The following is an 11,369-nucleotide window of genomic DNA, read 5'->3' on the forward strand; positions in this document are numbered from 1 at the left end:
TTAAAAAATAATACAATATCCTTTCCTATACAGTTAGAATTATTTCAGAACAATTCAGTTTTCTGCAAAAATTAATAGAAACATCCCTATATTTTAACTGAAATTAAAATGATATATCACTAAGTTTAACATGAAAATTCAGTTTACTGTCATAACTAGACACTATTATAATAAATACAATACAAATTTCTTTAACTAAACAGGTGAACTTGCAAGGTGTGTATGAAGTTATGTATTTATGAAGGAATAACTGACATCATAATATACAAAATTTACAGCAAGCATTCATATACAAAACACAACTAATGCAGAATATTAAAAGTAACATGCACATACAACATACAACTAATGCAGGATCATTGCTTTACAAATAAATAAATGCTGTGAAGAGTAACAATATTTCTTACCTTATTCTGACTATGGCTCCATTTGAAGAAATGGCAGATGAATTTTAGATAAAACATGTTGAACATTTGTAGATTGGTAGAATCTTTTCACAGTGAGAGACGTTTAATGTTCCTCCTGTAGCCTTGAAATTTTCATCATTTTTTCCTTGACCTCATGTTTAATTGACCATTTAGTCTAGAAGTGAATTAAGAAAAACGCACTGTTTAACAAATATATCACAAAAAATGCATTACCATGTAATGCAGTATTGATAAAATTAGTGCATTTTAATATGTGGCAGTTTCTGAACTTTTCATTCAAGAAGAGCTTTTCCTGTCTCAGACTTAATGTTTAAAGAGAATGTGTTTTTTAGTTTTAGTGATGGTCATTTTGTTTTCAAATAATAGTGACACTATCTCAATGTGTGATAGAAAAATAGAAAGGTTTATGAGATTTCATGGTATTTTTAAGTCAATTTTTTTATGTATCTCTCTTTGATAGGAGGTATAGTGGCTGAGTGGGTAATGCACTTAGCTTCCAAAGTTGAAGTTCCAGGTTCGAATCCTGATATTTTAAATTTTGGGACCTTTCAGAACCTCTGAGTCTACCCAGCTCTAATGGTTACCTGACATTAGTTGGGAAAAGTAAAGGCAGTTGGTTTTGGCGCTTTCCACATAACACCCTCGTTAACTGTGGGCCACAAAAACAGATAACCTTTACATCATCTGCCCTATAGATTGCAGGGTCTGAATGGGGAATTCTCTTTGCTAGGGATTAAAGGGCATTTTTTTAAATAACTTTTCAACTTTTCATTTGGCTATATATTTAAATGTGCCACGAAGAATGGAGCCAATGGCTTACTAACTTTAATTTTCTAGGAAGTAATGCAGTCTAATGTGAGTTCATTAATTTGTGTTTTTAACCCAACAGCTCCAATTTTTAGGTTTTGAAATGCTATCCTTTAAAACAAAAGGAGGTAACTAAAAAAAGGAGAAAAATAATTTGACCCAGGAAACTACAGACCAGTATCACCAGCATCACATGTAAAATCATAGAACACATATTATGTAGCAACATCATAAACCACTTCGACAAACATAATGTCCTTACTCCATACCAACATGGCTTTAGGAAATACAGATCATGTGAAACACAACTAATAGGACTAATTGATGATATTTCAAAAGGTTTAGATAACAGTGAGCAAATAGATGCTATCTTACTAGATTTTTCCAAAGCTTTTGACAAAGTTCACCACCATAGTTTGCTTAAAAAATTAAAGTATTTTGGCATTGATGGTCCATTGCATCAGTGGATTAAAGATTTTCTGATAGGGAGAGAACAAACTGTAATAATAAATGGCTCTAAATCAACACCAATAACAGTCAACTCAAGGAACAGTCTTATGTCACTACTATTTTTAATTTACATTAACGATTTACCAAATTGCATTAGTTCAGGAACAAAAGTCAGATTATTCGCAGACAATTGCATAATATACAGAACAATAAAAACAACACAAGATACAGACATTTTACAAAGGGATTTAGATGAATTACAGAAAAGGGAATCAAATTGAAGCATGTCTTTCCACCCAGAAAAATGTCAGTTATTAAGAGTAACAAAAAAAACTAAAAATTAATTCCACTTATCTTATTCATGGTAAACCAGTAACAAAGACTAAAAACAAAAAATACCTAGGCGTTATAATAAATAAAAAACCGTCATGGAATCCCCATATTGATGAAACTATCAAAAAATCAAACAAAGCATTAGGGTTTATTATAAGAAATTTCCATAAATCAAATAAGAAAATAAAACTAAAATGTTATTTAACCTTGGTTAGGCCAATAATAGAATATGCATCCTCTGTTTGGGACCCCTCAACTCAAGAAAACATTAAGAAACTGGAACAGACACAAAATAGAGCAGTGAGATTCATTACAAACAAATATTCACAATTGACTAGAGTAACACCTTTAGTGAAATCACTAAATTTAGAAAGCCTTCAGGATAGAAGACTCAAAAGTAAAGTAGCGATTATATATAAAACGCTGAAGCATAATCTTCAAATACAAAATTTAATAAAAATACTCTGAAAGACACAAAGATAAAGGCACAGTCTTCATCCCATTTGCTAAAACAAATTTGTACAAATGCTCCTTCTTCCCTAGTGCTATTAGAGCATGGAATGGGTTGCCTGAGCTAGCCAGGAAAACCAGTGACTTGGCAGAATTTAAGTCATAGGTTAATATTTATGCATGACTAAATGCATGACGCGTAGGACATAATCATCTTCTTTTTTGAAGTAACGTCTGTATTATATAAGATAAGATTAAAAAAAAAAAAATTAATTTAAAAAATTTAAATCTAATACAAACAAATAAATAAATAACTTAAATAGAAAAATATAGCTAGTTTTAAAATACTTCAAATATCTTAAATATAAGTACATGTTTTAAAAATTTCTAATTTCACAAGTAGGCCTTAAAAGCTACCTTATCTAGACTTTTTAGAAAAAAAAAAAATATTTTTAGAAAAAAAAAACTTAACTATCTCTTATTGTCTGAAAGTTTAAGAAACTCTTTCTAGGGTCCTAAAAAATACAACAGAATTAGGCTCCTAGTGTAAAAACATTGCATCCTAAATCAGAAGCTCTTGGGTTATAGTGTAAAAAAAATATTTATTACCTTGATATGTAGATCACTAGATAAACTTTACGGCAATAAAGGCGACAGTAGAGAACCAAGGCATCAGTGGAGAGTCAGTGCACAATGATTGAGCCACTAACCTGCAGATCAGTAACACATAGAGTCAGTCTTAAAAAAAACAAACTTGAATGTTGAAGCAAATTGACAAATTGAAAGAAAAATGTCAATAATCTAAAAAAAAAAAAACAAAAAAAAAAACAGTAATGGCCCTTGCCCAAGTGTATTAATAGAATAATAATATATATATAAATATAAAATAAAATATCAACCTTACAAATCAGAAGGTAAGTTTTTATGCACTATTCAAACATTCTTACAGTCAATGTGAAGCAGCACTTGTGTGATTGCAACTATACCACCTTATAAAAAGTTCACATTTTGGTCCTAATTGATTAACTTAAGAAGAAAACATGTTGCATATAAACATAAAACTAGAGCAATGTTTGAAAATTTGCTGGCCAAACAACCCATGGTTAACTATTGGTCATAGAAACAGTTGAGCTTGACATTATCTGACCCATGATCACTTGGTCTGAAACGAGTACTCTAAAACTAGTACTCTAAAACTAACATATGTTTTTATTACAGATTTTTATATACTTTTAAAATTCACATTTTTTTTTTTTTACATTGCTTAAAGATATTTGACTGGTACACTATAATTCAACTCACCTATTGTTCTTAGAGAATTACCTAAGTAACCTTGGACACAAACTTGATCTCCTTGGCCTGACATCCAGACTCCTGACATTGAAGTACAGTAAAGTGGGTCACAACCAATGCAAGAAAGGTGTACACACTGTTTGGCAGAGTGACTTTGCAATGAAGACTTGTATATCATAGGGGTGCACTGCTGCTAGCTGATACCCTGAAAACAGTTTGTGATCACATAATCTTATTTGATTGATCTAAATTTTAAATTAATAAATGCCTTTTAACATTATATTAGTTATGATGATGCATTGTCCAAGGCTAAGTAATGTATCGAATAACAAAAAGAGTAATCTAACAAACTAAATACCTATAGCTTTTAATAGTATCTTTTTTTGTAAAATTTGTGTGGTAAATGAAAATAAAACTTTGTACTCACTGTGTAGCTATCTTCATAGTGTTCAGAAATGAACTAGACAGACCATCAGACATTTGTTGATATGCAGTTCAGGGTTATGCTAACCAAAACACAGAAAAATGGTTGAGAATAATGTTTTACAAATTTTAATAAATTGTTTCAGAATTAACTGTTTAAGAAAAAAATGTCTTACTTTGGCTTTTAAAGCTTTAATTCACAAAAATGCCATAAGAGAAAACTGTAATCATCTGATAGCAGATTACCAAGGAATATTAGTTGCTTGGATAGGATGACAAATCGGTACTGTTGGCTTGTTAAGCTTCTGAAATATGGAAACATCATATATTGAATTAGAATATCTCTTAAAATACAACTATCTCATGATATTAAAATAACATTGTTATAATAATAGTAAAATAATATATTATATATTTAATGTGCCTTCTATAATATTTTTTGTAAAATGTGTGTTTTGAATGAAATTAAAACTTTGTACTCACAGTGTAGTTATCTTCATAGTGTTAAGAGATGAACCAGACAGACCATCAAACATTTGTTGATATGTAGTACAGGAATATGCTAAGCAAATCTGAAGCTTGACCAAAACACAGAAAAATGTATAAAAAGTTATTATTTTTAACATGCAATGATAAATTAATTTAGAATTAGCAGTTAAAGAAAAAAAAATTAAGTCTATACTTTGGCCTTGAAAGCTTTAATTCATAAAAATGCCAAGAGAAAACTGTCATCTGATAGCAGATTACCAAGGAATATTTGTGCTTGGATGACAAATTGGTACTGTTGGCAGCAGAATGTGCGCTTGTTAAGCTGATGAAATATGGAAACTTGAACTAGAATATGTCTTAAATACGCTATCTCATGATATTTAAAATAACGTTGTTTCTATGGAAACAATAGTTAAGCATATAAGTATTGCATAGTTTGACTATGTTAAATAAGATATGAAGGAAAAATACTTGCCCTATAATTAGACTTCCCATGATGTTTACTTCTAGTTTCAATTTCTTCATTCATATTTACCTGACCTGTCTGTTTACAGCTTTAGCTTTTATCTCCCAGGCTAGTAGTTGATTAGTTATCAATACTCAACATCTTGAACTGATTAAAAAAAAACAACTACAAGCTAAATAAATAATTTTATAATTACACATTAAGATGCAATTATTATCATTTGAATTCAACCTGATATCAAGTAGCTGAGCATTTAAACAAATAAATAAAAAAAAAAACAGCAAGGATTTATATTCTACTAGTTCGGCTTTTCATATTTACTGCTCAGAGATGGTTTACAAATCTGTATGGTGCTCCATTTCTTGAATATGACCTATTTAGCATCTTAATCTGAAAAATGTCAAAATATAATTTTATTTAACTTGTTACAATAATCATGACTATATGTACCTAACTCTAAATGCTAAATGACGGAAATTATTCTTTTTTATGTAAAAAAATTCAAAGCAATTACCAAAAGCCAAGAGGACAAAGAATATTTAAAATGTTATCTAATATTGAGCCCAAGGATATATATGATGAAAAAGCTTAGTGAAAATCACAAATGCTGAGGTTCCCTAAAAAAATTAATTATGTTAACATTGATATTCACCAATGCAAGCAAGAATTCAAATAAACATTTAAAAATTAGAATTAGAATATTCATAATTTGCCTGTTGCTTTAAGTATACATTAAAAAATAAACAATGACATATAAAAAAAAAAGTTAAAACATTGAGATGAACTACTTGCCTTATAAGCTCAATAAACAGATGAATGGAAAAGTATGTTGAAACAAGTCCAAATATCTTGATGGCTAGAGAACCACAGGAAGGGAATAGGCTTGACTAAAAAACTTTTGGATATGCGTGCTTGCTGTTCCCCATAACATGTAATTTTTTTTCATCACTTACATCTCAGGAGAACTAAGCTACAATCAGCATCTTAACCTGAAAGTTGTAATATGAAATGTGTACAGGCCAATAAATCAAATACAAGTCTTAGTGCGATTCTGGGATTTTTGTCTAAACATCATAATGGGATAATCCCCAATTGATCTAGCTCTCTAAATGTTAAAGTGAAGAAAACAAGTTTTATCATACAATTGAACTAATTACCATAAGGCTAAGAGATAACAGAAAACATGTATTCTTAAAATGTTAGGAAAATATTTAAAACATTTTCAATTAGCATGCAATAAAAAAAAAAGCAACAAAAAAAAAGTAATTAAAATATACAAATACAAAGAAAAAATATACTTGCTTTGATAGGTCTGTAGTAAGAAACTGGTTCTTATTTAACATACATGAAAAGAAATGAATTAAATTTAAAGTAATTAAATGTAACATTGGAAAGGACCACTTGCCTTAAGAAAAATTTGGTACAAGCTTGCTTCAATTCTGATTATATGTGCTTTTTATTTCTCAGATGTCTCTTAGTTATAGTTCTCACAATCAGTATTCATGCTCTATTTCTGGATCACTCGGCTGTAAACTGCATTTGGAACTGAAAATGTTATAAAATATGAGGTTAGAATGTGGATAGAATGTTATGGCAGAAAAGAGAAAGAGTTTATTTTGAAGATTTATTACCAAATTAGCAAGGCTAAACCTGAGTTTACCTATCTCAATGAATGATACATGAATCATAATGAGGCTTTACTAATATGCATATATTTAAAACTAGTTACCAAAAACTATGATAACAAAAGTATTACTAGTGTTATGTTAATATTAAAAACAGGTTTAATTAGCATTCAGTAATAATACTAATACAAAGTAAAAAAAAATATACAATTGAAAGCTTACTAACTGTGCTGCTCTCTCTCTATATATATATACCAATTGCCTGCCTATTCTTTACTAAGCAAGCATCAAAAGAAACTTAAGTCTATATTATAAAAATCATAGCATTTGAAGAAATACCTGTCTTAGAAAAAAGAAATGATCTTTTAATATTGACTACTTCACATCACAACACCCTCACCTGTTCCTTAGTCTGTTGGACTGTTGGGGCAACACACATGATCTGTTGACAGTCCTCCTTCACTTCACTCACAGGCTGTACACAATCTTGTTCTGAACATGTTTAATGTGATATGAAACTTGTGTTGAAGCTTTGGCTGCTAGCAAAAAAAAAAAGTGTTATTTCATTATTTTGAGATGCTGTTAAACTTTATACTATAATACTCCTAAATCTATCTAGGACATCAAGCATAATGAAGTCGTCAACCATTGTTATGCATATATTTTTAATTACAAAATGTTCTATGAAATCAGAAAATTATACTTTAAATGTTATATAACCATTGAAAATATATTTTCTAATTGCAAGCAAAAACAAAAAAAAAAAAAAAGAACAAAACTAAAACATTAAACAAAAAATGCATGCATTGCTAGATCAGTAGTTCCACAGCTTATTTCCTGTTCTTAATTAGTATACATCAAAAGAAACAATGAAATTAAATTTAAAGTGCCTAAATTATATTGAATAGATTACTGGCCTTAAATAAAACTGTCGCATAGCACTTTACACATTTTAACTTCTAACCATTTCCTCACAAGTGATGGTTCTAATCATCTGATAACTAGACATTGATCTGAAAATGTTCCAAAATTTAATTATGATAATGAATACATAAAACATTTGTCTACGAAATCATCAGAGTTGTTGAGAGTTTAAGTGTTTTTGAAGATAAAATTTCAACTTAACTATTAAAACCTTTTTTTTTAAACCAGATCTATAAAAACTAAATGAAGCAAAAGGATTACTTATCTAACATAATTATTCTTAAAATAATTTTTATTAAAAACATGCTAAATTTGCATGCAATAACACAGAAGGTAAAGCAACAAACAAACAAAAAGAATGAAACTTATAAAGATACTTGCTTGGCTGGATCAGTGGTTTCATAGCTTGCCCTTGCTTAGTAAGAAAATTTTATAACAATAACATTAAATTCAAAATAGTAAAATTCTAGCTTTGTGAATGACTACTTACCTTAAAGAATGCTGGCATCCTTGATACACCAATTGATATTTCTTGTCTGTTTCTCAAAGATAATAATTTCTAACAATCAGTATGATGTTCCCTTTTTATATTACAAAGAAGAGATCTGTGCTTTGATTTTAAAAAAATAAAAAAATCTGCAAGGTTAAAAACTATTTATTACAACACTCCTGTTTAAAATATAATTGGTTGTTACATTTTTTTAAGCACTAGCTCTAAGTTATATTTCTAAAATAACAAGGCACCATCTTTAATATGAAGGTAATGGATGAGTGACATCATCTTTAATACCAAGGCTATGGATGAGTGACATCATCTTTAATACAAAGGCTATGGAAGAGTGGCACCATCTTTAATACAAAGGCTATGGATGAGTGGCACCATCTTTAATACCAAGGCTATGGATGAGTGACATCATCTTTAATACAAAGGCTATGGAAGAGTGACACCATCTTTAATACAAAGGCTATGGATGAGTGGCACCATCTTTAATACCAAGGCTATGGATGAGTGACATCATCTTTAATACAAAGGCTATGGAAGAGTGACACCATCTTTAATACAAAGGCTATGGATGAGTGGCACCATCTTTAATACAAAGGCTATGGTTGAGTGACATCATCTTTAATACAAAGACTATGGATGAGTGACATTGTCTTTAATACAAAGGCTATGGATGAGTGAAACATTCTTTAATACAAATGTTATGGATGTGTAGGCCTAAAGTATTTCACATGACTATGCAGACCAAGTTAGGCAATGCATATTTCGCCACAAATGAACAACTTAAGATTTAGAATCTAAACTAGTAACTAATAAGGCTTGTCTTCGAGTATCAAGATTAATGAGGAATGCAGTATTTCCCATGGCCATGGCTACACAGCCCCAGCTGTGACCTACATATTTTGTCACATCCAGGGCAAGCATAGCCATTGTAAACTAGTAACTAGTGAAGGCAGCATTTTATTTTCTTAATAGTAAGGATTTACATTATCTTTTTTTTGTTTTACACATTTATCATTTAGATCTAGAATGTTGTAAGATCCAATCTAGATCTACAAGCCAATGAGCCTTACAAGGATTACCAAAAAAAAATATTTTCCAAGTTTTGCATAATCTCTGAGCTGGTTTAAGCACAATAGCTGATTATTTTAACAGTAACAAAGCCTTGTAAGGATTACATTTTTGATATTTTGACAGCTAGAACTATAGATCTATTTCTAGAATCTATCTAGATCTAGAATCTATCATATCTACATTATCTAGGTCTAGAGTGAGATGTGTCTTGATGATTGATAATGAATCATAATGATAGATCGATATCTAGATCTATAAATATAGATTATTCTACAATTTTAGTATTATATTATATTTATATAAGCTAGATCTAGGAGAGATCCTTTACTACTAAGACTAAGTTCATAATCATAACAATTAAAATGTTTATTATAAACTGATAATGATAAAGTAATTTAAGTTGCTTCTTCGGTAACCAGCGCATCTGTAGAAGTGAAGTGTAGATCTGGATCTACTCTATCTACAGTGACAGTCACAGACCTCTAGATAGACATAGATAGATCTTTATAAGTTTATTCGATAGAGAGAGATGTGTAGCAGACGTAGATCTAGATAAGATATATGGCAATTAGATCTAGAATCTAGATCTTAGAAGACACTACAAGCTTAATTACCTTCAGCCGAAGATAGCAATTTAAGGATGACACTGAAAGGACACTACCAAGTTCTGTTCACATTGACCGCCATCTAAAAGTAGTAAAAGACCACGGGATTGGTCAATTTATCCGAGGAGACACGTGAGATTGCATATGCCTATGTAACATTCAGAACTAGAGTAGACCGCCTATGCCTTATAGTAATAAATTTAAAAATCTTTATCTAAATGTTTACATCTAAAGTGTTTTGATCTACAACATAAAAAAAAAAGAGAGAGAAAAAAAAGGAGGGGGGTGTACACACTTTGACGTTTAGTTGCTATGATTATGAAACATAATAGATCGCTTAAATTACGCTGACCCGTCTCCCCTCAAGACACACACACAATTAATTTACTAACCCATTGGTCTACAAACTCGCCATCCAAAAGAGATAAATATAAACAGTACAAAATTGAAGTTAAATCAAAGGTATCGTAGCCCTAGAGACATTTTTAGTTGAAATAATTAGGATTTAAAAGTACAATCTCGCGCCTACCGGTACCTTGGCTTAAGTTGGGGGCCTACATCAAATTAAACTTAGTATCATACCAGGGCAGGATCCACCTAATGGCAACATAAAAAATAACTTAAGAGCCCCAAAACATATTTAGCAATGACATATTAGGACTTGTAAATGGCCGATATCTTAAATATAGCTTGGCCGGCTAAGGTTTAATTTGTATTGTTTTATTCGCAGCGCACTACGCGGCACATCTGCGCAACAGAGTGTCTTTGCCTGTGTGTGCTGTTGTCAAAGACTGTGTTTACGTCATCTCTTAGCGTCTTTGGCTACCGATAGATGATTGTTCAGCATGGCGCAGAGACTGTGTGCGGTTTCTTGCTGTTTGTGGTATTGTACCTTTGTTGCCCCTTTCAACTAGGAACGAGATCTAATTTTAAGGTGTAGCTAGAGATTCGACCAAGGCTGTGTGATTCGCTAGGATGAAGCCGCTAGATCTTGCCCCAAGGAGTGTTGAATCCCCACCTTTCCCCATAAATTTATATTTGCACAAGAAAGTCACCAGTAAGCAATATATATATAGGCAACGAAAAAAACTTATAATGTAAATGAAATTAACAATAGGTTCCTGGTCGCGTGGTATGTGCTTTAAACTGTAGTCACGGTTGCCCCTGGTTCGAACATTGCATGCCGCCATCTCGCGCTGCCATGGGAGGTTTGGGTTTGCATCTTGTAATGAAATGTAGTTTTTCAATTTGGCGCCCTCTACGAACGATCGTCTGCCCCATACGCCCTCCTCTCAGCACGCCACTGTTTGCAATGGGCTATTAATCTGTTCTATTTGCATAATAGTTGCTTGTGTACTTGTTACTTATTTAAGTAATGAGTATTGGAATGACCGCATGCCGAAGGCGATCTTAATGGAGAATGACGTAACAGAGATCTCCCACCTCCCAGAGGCGCTATAAAGATCAAATGAGACAAATGAATGAATACATATAATTAGA

General features: G+C 31.2%; 1 long non-coding RNA gene across 1 annotated transcript; it reads right to left on the bottom strand.

Moving 5' to 3' along the window:
• Window positions 1-333: 333 nt before the first annotated feature.
• Window positions 334-4,273, bottom strand: LOC129928506 (uncharacterized). Its single transcript, XR_008780012.1, has 4 exons — window positions 4,189-4,273; window positions 3,771-3,966; window positions 3,078-3,178; window positions 334-582 (listed from the first exon to the last, which is right to left on the bottom strand). It is a non-coding gene; the product is annotated as an uncharacterized LOC129928506 (long non-coding RNA).
• Between the last annotated feature and the right edge of the window lie 7,096 nt (window positions 4,274-11,369).

Source organism: Biomphalaria glabrata, chromosome 10 (assembly GCF_947242115.1).
Source record: "Biomphalaria glabrata chromosome 10, xgBioGlab47.1, whole genome shotgun sequence".
NCBI lineage: Eukaryota > Metazoa > Mollusca > Gastropoda > Planorbidae > Biomphalaria > Biomphalaria glabrata.